The sequence below is a fragment of the Aphidius gifuensis genome, linkage group LG1 (genome assembly GCF_014905175.1).
Source record: "Aphidius gifuensis isolate YNYX2018 linkage group LG1, ASM1490517v1, whole genome shotgun sequence".
In the NCBI taxonomy this organism is placed as follows: domain Eukaryota; kingdom Metazoa; phylum Arthropoda; class Insecta; order Hymenoptera; family Braconidae; genus Aphidius; species Aphidius gifuensis.
This window is the reverse complement of record NC_057788.1, coordinates 1287706-1301235: the sequence shown is the minus strand read 5'-3', so window position 1 is coordinate 1301235 and position 13530 is coordinate 1287706.

Sequence of the window (13530 nt, the reverse complement as noted above, 5' to 3'; positions counted from 1 at the left end):
AAATAATAAATAAACAATGCTATATAAACAACAAGATAATAATAAATAAATTAATCACATTAAAATGAAAAAACATTTTCAATAATATTTTTTTCTCTTTTTTTAATTATTAATAAATAATATTTCCTGATTATACAACAAATAAAATAATAAATTATGTACATAGATAATAATATTGTTAACAAAAAAAAAAAATACATTTTTTCATATTAACAATAAACAATAGTAACAACAATAAATAAAAACATATTTCCATTATTTCAACTTGAAAAAAATTATAAAACATCGTTAGAGATAAATAAATAAAATGAAAATAATTAAAAAAAAAAGTATATTGATAATAATGTTGATTATAAAAAAAAGAAATCATTAAAAATCATCGTTGAGGATTGAAGAGAATTAATAATTGTCAATATTGTCATTTTTAAAATGTGTATCGTCTAGAAAAATTTAAAAAGAAAAAAAAAAAATAGTAATGAAATATATAAGTGAGTAAATAAATTCACAAAATGAAAATATAAATGAAATTTTAATGATTATTACCTTGTGGTTTTAATGACCATGATAATGAGCAATTATAAAAATGAAAAATTTTTTTAAAATTGTTTTATTTTTCATCATTAATTTATGTCGAAAAAATTTAATGAACATTTTTTTTTTATTTTCTTTTGTTTATTTTTATTTTTATTTTTTATCTGTATAATATATTTGTCATTCTCAGGATTCTTGAATGGACATTTTTAATTATTTTACATTGTTTTTTTTTTATTATCAAATATTCCACAATTTTTCGCCACAAGTCATACGTTTTGAAAAGCAAAAAATAATAGTTTTTAAATATTTTAATTAAACTTGTATGCATTTATCTAATCGCAGGTTTTTTTTTTTTTAAACAGAAATATTAATGAATAACGTGTGTGATTGGCGAAAAATAATTAATAAAATAATAATAATAATCAGAATTTGTTTAAGAGAAGAGTAAGAAAGAAAATTAAAAAATGAAAAGAAATAAATGGTGAAGGGATATGAATGAAATAATTCAAAATAATGAAAAAGATTTAAGATAAAAAATTTCATCAATTTGTAATGCTGGAAGAAAAATATTCTTGATTGTCGAATAAAAAATTAGTACAAACAATATTTATATTGAGTTTTATAAATTATTTAATTTTATTTTTATAGAATTATATTTATTTATAATTTTAGGACATTTATCAAGTTCACGTAGCGATACAAAATGTTTAATTTGGATAAAATAAAAAGTCGGTAAATAATAGTAGTAAAACAATCATGAAAATTATTGTGTTTAACTTGACAAGTATGATTAATTTGCCGGAAGTCATTTGCAGAAATTTTAATCATTTGGTCATAGACAATTGATTGTGATATTTTACTTACTACTCCGGAAATGAAATTTTATTATTTTAAGTGATGAATCAACTTGATTGTTTGCTGATAATATTTATTTATTTTAGTTTAGAAAAAAAATTAAAAATGCACATTACAAAAAAAAAATTGATCAATTGATAATTTAATAATTATTTTAATTTTTTAAATGTTATTATTGATAACTTATTATAACTTATTCAAGATGAAGAACAAATAATTTTTTTTCAAATTTAAAAAGGACAATTAGTTGTTATTATTTTATTTATTCAACCAAAACGTAGGAAACCAGGATCACACATCATTGGTGGACACTTTTCACATGCTATTTTTCTTCCGGTGCTTTTCAACTGACAAAACAAATGTGCACTATATGAGGCTTGTTTTATATAAACAATAGTTGACTTTGGAATATTCCAGGCTTGTTTAGTTTCAATGATATTGGTATTATTAAATAAATACAAATCTTTTATGTTGCTATTTTTAAATGCATCATTTTCAATCACGCTGATTTTGTTTTGCGACAAATCTAAATTTGTGCAATTGAAATCAGTAAAAATATTATTTTTAATTATTTTGATCTCGTTGTAACTTATATTGAAGAAATGAAAATTATTATCACCAAATATCACTGATGTCTTATCGCCAAAGTCTTTGATTTCATTATTATTTAATAAAAGTCCAACAAGGTTTTTGAGATGGTTGAATACATTCATTGGAATACAAGTCAATTTGTTGATGCTTAAATCTATATATTTGAGATTATTTAGTAAATTAAATGCACCAGCTTCGATAGTCATAAGCTGTGTTTTAGTTATCGTTAACACTTGAAGTCGTGGGAGACAAATAAATGAGTTTGCTTCTAAGCTGTGAATAGAACCAGTTGTATAACGAATGTCAATTATTGAATTTGGTATATTTTTGGAATATAAATTTTGACAAATACCAATAGTTCTATTACCAACAATTTCTAGGGTTTTTAAATTTTTAAGATTCTTTAATATTTGACTTAAATATTGAAAAGTTTCATCTACTTGAATTTTAAGATATTTAAGTGATGGTAGAAAATAAAATAAATAAGATTTGAGGAATACTGGTCCAGTATTTATTTCTAAATTTTCCAATTCTGTCAAACCATCAAATGATTCAGGATAAATATAAAATCCATACAAGTCATTATTACTATTAATTATTAATGTTTTTAATTGCAGTCCAATACTTGAATTTTTAAATGCAAATTTATCAATTGACTGAATGTTATTGTCATTTATTTCAACTTTGTCAATCACAGTCCATGGAAGAATGTCGAAAATATATTCTATTACACTCGTACTCAATTTAACAGATGAAATAGAATTGTAAGTTTTACATATTTCAATCACCCAGTTCTTAATATCACATGTTATGTCAATTTTCGAATTACTTACAGCCCATGCACGGGGATTTTTTTCTAGTCTATCATTATTATAAACATATAAATTTGCAAGATTTAAATTTTTGAATGCATCATTTTCAATTGAAATAATATTGTTGTTTGATAAATCCATATTGTGACATGTAGCACCAAGAAATGTATTTTTTTTAATATGTGTTAATGAATTATAGCTCAAATCGAGTAGTGATAATGTTTTATTAGCAAATGATTTGTCATCAATCAATTTAATTTTATTGTTTCTTAGTATCAGTATATTTAAATTTTTTAATGGTGAAAAAATATTTTGATTAATATGTGTTATTTGATTAGATATCAGTGTTAATTGAGTCAGCTTTTCAAGTCCATTGAATGCTCCAGTTTCAATTGTTTCGAGGCCACTATTACTTATATCAAGACTTTCAAGTTTATTTAAACATGAAAAAATCATGGGCTGCAAATTTTTAAATGTACCAATCACATAGCGAAGATGTACAATATTAAAACTATTATTTTTACATATTCCATGACAAATATCAACTGTATTATGATGAATAATTGAAAAACTTTGTAAACTCGAAATATAAGATAATAATTCACAAGAACGCATGTTGTTGGATTCCGAAGATTCAATTGTTGAAATTTCAAGTGATATTAAAGATTTCAAATTATGAAAAATAGATATTCTAAACAATATTGGTTTAGTTTCAAGTTTTAGAACCTTAAGATTTGGCAATCCTGCAAATGAGTGTACATTGAGATAAAAATTTTCTGATGTGGATGTTATTATTAGAGTTGTTATTTGTAAATTGTCAAATGCATCATCATCGATTGATGTAATGTCATTGTCGTTGATATGGAGAGTCTTGGGTTGCCATAAATCAGCAACAAGTGATTTTACTGATGTTAATGACATTAAATCGGATGTTTTACAAATTTCAAAATACTGATTTGCACTGTAATAACATATGTTGGTACGTTTTTTCGTACTCAGAGATTTAACAGACTCGAATTTAATTGATTGAATGTTTTCATTACTTCTATTAGAGCCTATTCCAATATCAAAAGCTTGATAATTGAAATAAATCATAGTAGTATGATAGTCAATACCCCAATTCGAAATATCTATATAAAAACATTGATTTTTAAAAAAATAAATTACATCAATATGTGATTTATTAAATGCTCCATCAGCGACAGCAACAATTTCACTCTGTGTAAGATCAACAACATCACATTTAATATTTTTAAAAATACCTTCTCCAATTAACTCCAATGAATTATAACTCAAATTAAGTAATGATAATTTTTTATCTTCAATTGTAAATGCTCCATTATCAATTTTATTTATTGAATTATTGCTTAAATCAATAATATCCAAACTTTTAATGTTAAATACATTTGCAGGTATGTGAGTCAGTTTAGCATTTGATATCAATGAAAGTGTTTTTAAGTTTTTTAAACCATCAAATGCACCAGGCAAAATAAAAGTTAAATCACTCTTAGCAATTGTAAAATGTTGAAGATTTTTTAAACATATAAATGATTGACGAGTTAATGTTGTAATATAAGTAACTGTATATTGAAGTTGTATTATGTTGAGATAATTTTTTTCTGTTATTAAATTACAAATATCAGTATCATGATGATTTAAAAATTCCAGTTTATGTAAATTCAAATGTTTGGTTAAAATATCATTGAAATATCGTCTTGTTTTACCAGCTAATTGTATTTTCAAATATTTCAAATCATCTAGACCATAAAAAGTATCTGGGTCTATTAAAACTGAGGCTGAATTAATTTCCAAATTTTCCAATTTTGTAAAATTGATAAAAACAAGTGGTTCAATATGCAATTCAACATCAGCAGCAAAATTAAGTTGTAAAGTTTTAATTGGTGCAGATGATGATATATTTTCAAATGCATTATTTTGTAAGACGTTAACTTTTTTATTTGTTACTTCAATTTTATCTGGATACGTTTTAAAAATTGAATCTTTTTCTTGAAATACTGTCCAATCACCTGACTCACAATTTCTGTAGGATCCCGTAATAGTTGTGTAACAATAAGTTGTCTTTGAAAATGCAAATGATGTATGTACTATTAATATAAAATTTATTAATATACCAACACTAATAATATTATTCATAGTGTATGTGAACATATTTTCAAAGCACAGATTCAAGACGATGATACCATGAGAATAAACTGACTAACAAGATATGATTTTTATTTCGATTATTCATATCTTTTGATAAAGGCAACTAATCGTATCCAAAAAATTACATATTTTATCTTTTTATATTTTTATTATTATTTGTTGTTAAACATTTACTTTATTTAACAAATACTCGTTTGCTCGTAATATAATTTTTTTCATATATATTCGTCAGTTTAATTATGACAAAGTTAATTTTTTATATTTAATCCGCCATAAATTTTTTTATAACGTTATCAAATTTGCGATAAGCGAATAAATTTGTAGCCTTAGACGTATGTATTATTTTTGAAAAAAAAATATATTCACCAAACTTGAATTATTTATTTAGTTATTAACCAATAAAAATTGTGTTTTAACTTTTTTTTTTTTTTATCTCAGTATATATTCTTTATCTTATTTCAAATCAACAATAATTTCAAAAAAATAATAATTTCATAAATAAAGTATACTAAAATTGATAAATAATACCAATGTTTGTTGGATTAATTATTATTTTTTTGTTTCATCTTTTCAATATCCTGATTAACTTATTAAAAAAAAAAATATATATAAATTAATTCGAAAACAAGAACAGGATTTTCAATAATATTTTTTTCGTTTTTTAATTATAAATAAATAATATTTCCTTATTATATAACAAATAAAATAATAAATCATGTACATGTACAAATTTAATAATTTGTGTATTTTGCCATTACATCGTTTGTTAATATTATTTTATTAATTCAACCAAATCGTATGAAACCAGGATCACACATCATTACTGGACACTTGTCACATGCTATTTTTCTTCCGGTGCTTTTTAACTGACAAAACAAATGCACACTATATGAGGCTTTTTTTATATAAACAATAGTTGACTTTGGAATATTCCAGGCTTGTTTAGTTTCAATGATATTGGTATTATTAAATAAATACAAATCTTTTATGTTGCTATTTTTAAATGCATCATTTTCAATCACGCTGATTTTGTTTTGCGATAAATCCAAATTTGTGCATTTAAAATCAGTAAAAATATTTTTTTTAATTATTTTAATCTCGTTGTAACTTATATTGAACAAATGAAAATTATTATCACCAAATATCACTGATGTCTTATCGCCAAAGTCTTTTATTTCATTATTATTTAATAAAAGTCCAGCAAGATTTTTGAGATTATTGAAGACATTCATTGGAATACGAGTTATTTTATTGATGCTTAAATTTATATATTTTAGATTATTCAATAAATTAAATGCACCAGCTTCAATTGTCGTAAGCTGTGTTTCTGTTATCATTAATATTTCAATTTGTGGAAGACAAATAAATGAGTTTGTTTCTAAGATGGAAATTGAGCCAGTTGTATAACGAATGTCAATTATTGAATTTGGTATATTTTTTGAATATAAATTTTGACAAATACCAACACTACTATTACCAACAATTTCCACGGTTTTTAAATTTTTTAGATTCTTTAATATTTGACTGACAAAAAGAAAAGTTTCATCTACTTGAATTTTAAGATACTTGAGAGATGGTAAATAATCAAATAAATTATCTTTGAGAACTACTCGTCCAGCCGTCAATTCTAAATTTTCTAATTCTGTTAAACCATTAAATGATTCAGGATAAATATAAAATCTGTACAAATTATTATTATTAATAATCAATGTTTTCAATTGCATTCCGATACTTGAATCTTCAAATGCATATCTATCAATTGACTGAATCTTATTGTCATTTATTTCAACTTTGTCAATAACAGTCAATGGAAGAATATCAAAAATATATTCTGTTACATCTGCACTCAATTTAACAGATGAAATAGAATTGTGTCTTCTACATATTTCAATCATCCATCCCTTATTTTCACATGTTTTTCCGGTTTCCACATAACTTACAGCCCATGCACCAATATTTTTCTGTAATTTATCATTATTATAAACATATAAATTTGCAAGATTTAAATTTTCAAATGCATTATTTTCGATTGAAATAATATTGTTGTTTGATATATCCAACTTATGACATGTAGCACCAAAAAATGTTTTTTCTCTAATGTGAGTTAATGAATTATAGCTCAAATCAAGTAGTGATAATTTTTTATGATTAAATGCTTTGTCATCAATAAATTCAATTTTATTGTTTTTCAGTACAAGTATGAATAAATTTTTTAATGGTGAAAAAATATTTTGATTAATATGTTTTATTCGATTCGATGTCAGTGTCAATTGAACTAGCTTTTCAAGTCCATTGAATGCTCCAGTTTCAATTGTTTCAAGGCTACTTTTACTTATTCCAAGATTTTTAATTTTATGTAAACACGAAAATATCATTGGCTGCAAATTTTTAAATGTACCACTCACATAGCGAAGATGTGCAATATTAAGAGGGTTATTTTTACATATTTCATGACAAATATCAACTGCGTTATGGTTAATAATTGAAAAACTTTGTAAACTCACAGATTTTGACAATATTTCACAAGTACGCATGTCGTTGGATTCCGAAGATTCAGTTGTTGAAATTTCCAGTGATATTAAAGATTTTAAGTTATGAAAAATAGATGTTCTAAAAAAAATTGGTTTAGTATCAAGTTTTAGAACTTTAAGATTTGGCAGTCCTGCAAATGAACGTTCATTAAGAATGAAATTTTCTTTTGTGGATGTAATTATTAAAGTTTTTATATTCAAATTATCAAATGCATTATTATCAATTGACGTTATTTCACTGTCGTTGATGTGGAGGGTCTTTGGTTGCCACAAATCAACAACAAGTGATTTGACCGATGTTAATGACATTAAATCAGATGTTCTACAAATTTCAAAATAACTGTATTTACTCAAGTAACATGTGTTTGAAAGGTTTTTCGTACTCATAGATTCGACTGAGTCAGATGTAATTTTTCGAATGTTTTTATCAATAGGACCCATCGCTACATCAAAAGCTTGATAATCGAAAAAGATCACAGTAGTATGATAGTCAATACCCCAATTTAAAATATCTATATCAAAATATTGATTTTTAAAAAAATAAATTACATCAATATGTGATTTATTAAATGCTCCATCAGCGACAGCAACGATTTCACTATGTGTAAGATCAACAACAGCACACTTAATATTTTCAAAAATACCTTCTCCAATTATTTCCAATGAATTGTAACTCAAATTGAGTAATGATAGCTTTTTATTATCAATTGTCAATGCTCCATCATCAATTTTTTTTATCGAATTTTCACTCAAATCAATAATATCCAAACTTTTAATGTTAAATACATTTGCAGGTATGTGAGTCAGTTTAGCATTTGATATCAATGAAAGTGTTTTTAAATTTTCTAACCCATCAAATGCACCAAGCATGATAAAAGTTAAATCACTCTCAGTAATTGTAAGTTGTTCAAGATTTTTTAAACATATAAATGATTGACTAGTCAATGTTGTAATATGAGCAGCTGTATATTGAAGTTGTATTATATTCAGCGAATTATTTTCATCAATTAAATTGCAAATATCAGTATCATGATGATTAAAAAATTCCAGTTTTTGTAAATTCAAATGTTTGGTTAAAATATCATTGAAATTTTGTCTTGTTTTATTGGCTAATTGTATTTTCAAATATTTTAAATTATCTAGACCATAAAAAGTGTCTGGGTTTAGTAAAACTGATGCTGAATTAATTTCCAAACATTTTAATTTTGTAAAATTAAAAAAAACAAGTCGTTCAATACGCAATTCAACATCAGCTAAATTGAGTTTCAAATTTTTAATTGTTGCAGATGATGATATATTTTCAAATGCATTATACTGTAAGACGTTAACTTTTTTATTCGTTATTTCAAGTTTATTTGAATACGTATTAATAATCGAATCTTTGTCTTGAAATAGTGTCCAATCACCTGTCTCACAATGTAAGGAGGACCCCGTAGAAGTTTCGTAACAATAATTCGTCTTTGAATAAACAAGTGATGTATGTATTATTAATATTAAATTAATTAACATACCCAGAATAATAATATTATTCATCGTGGATATATATTTTCAAAACACACATACGAAATAATAATATCATGAGTTTAAACTGACTAACAAAATTTTCTGATTATTCTACTCTTTTTATATAAAACAAGTAATGGCATTCAAAAAATTATTTTTCTGATATATATGTTTTAAAGCTTAGTTATACGATAAAATTAATTAGGTCAAAATTAATTTTCAATACTTAATCCGCCATAAATTTTTTTATAACGTTATCAAAATTTGCGATAAGGAAATAATTTTGTGGCGCCAGACGTATGTATCATCATTTTAAAAAAATATTCTTGACATACTAAATTTTTTTTTAATTATTAACCAAATTTAAACTTGAATAATCAAAGAATCGTGTTCGTTTTTTTTTATTTTTTTTATTAAGAAGGTATTATCTCTGTATAAATTTTAAAATGAATTTCTTGATTTTTAAAAATTAAAAAAAATATTATTATACGCTATTTGACAAGCGAGAATTTTTTCTTCTATTATTTTTTAGCTGATGTGCAACGTCATCAAAATATGTGGAGTATATAACTCTTCAGACTTCACAGAAAGATCAGTGAAATTCATAGGTATCTTTTCAACCCCATCACAATGTCATGTAATTTATAATACCTTGTCTCTTTGTATTCTCGAATATTCACTTCTTTAAACAATACACCAACACTAATTACATCATCACAGTAGTAGTAATAGTAGTAGTACTATTTATTCTCTATTGTTCTACAAGTACCCACAATGCCTTCCTAAATTTTACAAAAAATAAAATATATATATAATTATTTTTATTTTTATTATCATATAATTTTTAAGAATAAATAAATTTGCAAAGAAAAAATAAATACATTTATATGATAATATAAATACACAGCTGATAATAATACTTGAAAGTTTATTAAAAACTTTCAACTTAAATATAAAAAATAATAATAAAAAAAATTATTTATTTCTCTCAAAAGTATCGAAAAACTCTTTTAACATTTTATTAAGTATATTTTTTTTATTTTTAGCTAATCTCTTTTTTTTTTTATTGTTCGTTGAGATTTTTTATTATTTTTTTTTTATTTGAAGAACCTCATTAATTGTGACAGGATAAAAGACACATCTTGAGGTGACACCAGCTCAAGCTAAGCTAACAAGAAAAAAATATTATTAAAATTATTAAATGAATTTGATAATTTATGAAATTATATTTTTAATAATTTCAATTTATACATGAATGTATTAACAATTATTATTTAAGTTTAAAAAAAAAAAAAAAACTGAAAAAAATTACTTTGAAATTTAAAGATTATTAATTCGTTTTAGTTAGATAAAAAAAAAAATATATATATATAGCTGATATCTGTCTTTAATGTAGACTAAAATATTCCCTCAGAACTTTTTAAAAAAATCAAAAAATGATAATAATAAAAAGTATTCTCTTGGGAGTAGACAAAAAAGAACATTTTGACGATAAAAATCTCTCTGGTCAATTCATTGCTCTTTTTCTCGACTTCAAACATTTATATGTATTTTCTTTTTTTTTTTTTTCTATTTCATCTCGTTCTTTTCTATTATCTTGAAGAATACTTTTTGGCCTCATTAGGGTGGGTCATGAAACGAAATTACAACTTGCCCAAGACGTTAATCAAACTGCCAATCGAACAAATGCTAAGTGACTTGCGAATGTTGTCTAGTACGTGCTTTTTTTCAATTTGATTTTTTCATAAATTCTAGCTAATGTAATTTTTGATTTGCATTTTATTTTTCCTCTAGCTTATAATTTTTTATCTGCATTTTTTTTCTTTTTTATGAAATTTTTATGGCAATTTTGTCTCAAGTTCATGCACGTGATTTTAACACTCGAATAATTATTATCGTACTGTGTTAAAAAATAAAATACAGTCATTTATAATTACAACTAAATGTTAAGAAAATTATTAAAATTTTAAAATACTTAATTCACTCAGTTAACCACTAATTAATTTATCATAATATAACAAAAAATTCTATTCAAATTATATTCTTTTTTTTTGTTTGAAAAAAAGTTTTTAAAATTATATTTATTCAGTTGAATGAACAAAAAATAAATTAATATTTATGAAATATATAAAAAGAGATAATAAATTCTTGTTAAGAAAAATTTATTCATCAAAAGTTTTTATATTAAATTGTAAATCTAGAAAAGTTAAAAGATTAAATTATTTGAAGAAAAAAAAAAAAATTTTGTAAAATTGTTTGTTTATTTATTTATAATTAAAAAAAAAAATTGTTTTTATTGATTAACTTTTTAATTATTTTTATAATTTATATAAGGTTAATCAATTTTTTTATTTTTTTTATTTTTTATACATCAATTTTATAGACGAGACAAATTTATGTTGAAAAATAAAATTTACGTTATTAGTGTCTGATCGTACGCGTACTTGAACTACTTGTTTTTTTTTCAATTAAACTTTTATTTATTTTATTTTTATTTATGGTATTTTATTTTCTGCTCAATTGCCAAGATATATATATCCTTTTTTTTATTTTTTCTCAATTTCATTAATTTCTTTTTTCAAATTTAAATTTTATTTATTTATCAAAAATAAAAAGCAATGAAATATTTTTGTATTTTATTAAATTATTCATTTAATTAATTATTTGATAGCTTAATTATTTTTTATTCAACTATTTAATTATTCATTTATTTTTCATTTGTAAATTAAATTTTTTTATAGTATAATTTTTACGTTAAACTTTTGCATGATTTAAAAAAAAAATAATAATTTTATTGTAATTTTTACTTGTTTATTTATTTATTTTGTTAATTGTTTTAAATATTTTATTTAAATGGTAAATTAAATTTTTATATTTTAATTTTTTTATCTTTATTTTGGTTTTATTCCAGGCAACTCATTGAAAAGAATAATTCTGAAATAACGACTCGTCGTCAACTGGCGCCCTACATAATAATGGCCTGTTCGTGTCGTCGACCTCACATGAGTTTTTACGTCGGAGGGCCGTTTGAGCCAATGATTAGTACTCACTACCTATATATACGATCGATTACATATGTGTTCTTCCCATATATACTGGAAAATTTAAAAAAAAAACCAACTGCAATTCCAAAACATAGAAAAAAGAAAATAAATTTTAATTTGTTTTTTAAATAATTTATTTTAATTTTTCCTTTTGTTTTTTTTTTTTTATATTAAAAATATATAATGAATAATGATAAAAATTTACATATCAAATTTTATAATTAACAGGCTATGTTAAAAAATAAAATGCAATGCATTAATAAATTTGATAAAAAAAGATTTATATAAAAAACTTTTTTGAAAAAATAAATATTTATTTTCTTTTTTTTTTTTTATTTAAATTTTTAATCAACTAAATATCACTCGTATAAAATTAACATTGCGTGTTTATTTAAATAAACTTTAGTCAAGTTATAAAATTATATTTTTTTTTTTTTTTTTCATATTGAAAGCTTGATTTTGTAAACAAATGTTGAATAAATAAATAAATAAAATTTGTACATGTATATTTTATAAAAAAGCACAAATTATGTTAGTTTTAAATTAGTGTTAAATAAGGTAAGATATATAGTAGATAAAAATAAAGTTAAAAAAAAAAGAAATATAGAATAAAATTAATCTTGTAAAAATTCCAGTCACTCTGAGTGTGGTCGAATTAAACGTGCTTTAGTCGTTCAAGCGTCAAGCTGATACCACACGAGCTTGAGAAACGAGAAATTTATGTTATTTATATTTTTATTTTATTTATTTTTTAGACATCTATGTACATGAATATACGACAGCAAAAAAAAAATAAATGAATATGGTAAAAAATAAACTAAATAAATAAACGAAAAAAAACCAAAATGAAAAGAAAAATTGTAAGAAGCAAAAAATATATAAAAAAATGATAATAAAAGAAAAAAAAAAACGAAATATGAGGAAAAAAAATATGAAAAAAACATAAATATAAGTAAAAAAAAAGAAAAAAAAAACTAAAATTAAAGGAAATTGAATAAAAAGGGTGAGTGGCAGTTACGTGAAACGTCAAAGTTGATTAAAGGTTGATTATCTAATGGATAAAATAAAAATACTTATTTATTTAATAACAAAAAAGTAAATAAAAAAAAAAAAAAAATCGAGTATCATATTTTATTAAGGATATGGAAATTAACAAAAAAATTATTTTTTTAATGATCATTATATTTTTTTAAAAAGGTAATTATTAATTTTGTATAGTAATTTAATTTCATGTCAAAATAAAGTATAAATATATTTTATAAATAACTCTATAATTTATTATAAAGAAAATAATTTTATAAATTTTCTATTTGTTTATTTAATTATCAATTTTTTAATTCAATTATTTATTTATTTATTAAATATTTTCTCTATTTTTTAAACATTTTTATTGTCAATATTAATTATAATTTATAAATAACATTTCCACTTGAAATTTAATAAATTACATGTCATTAAATGAATAAAAAAATAAACAATAATTAATAATTAATT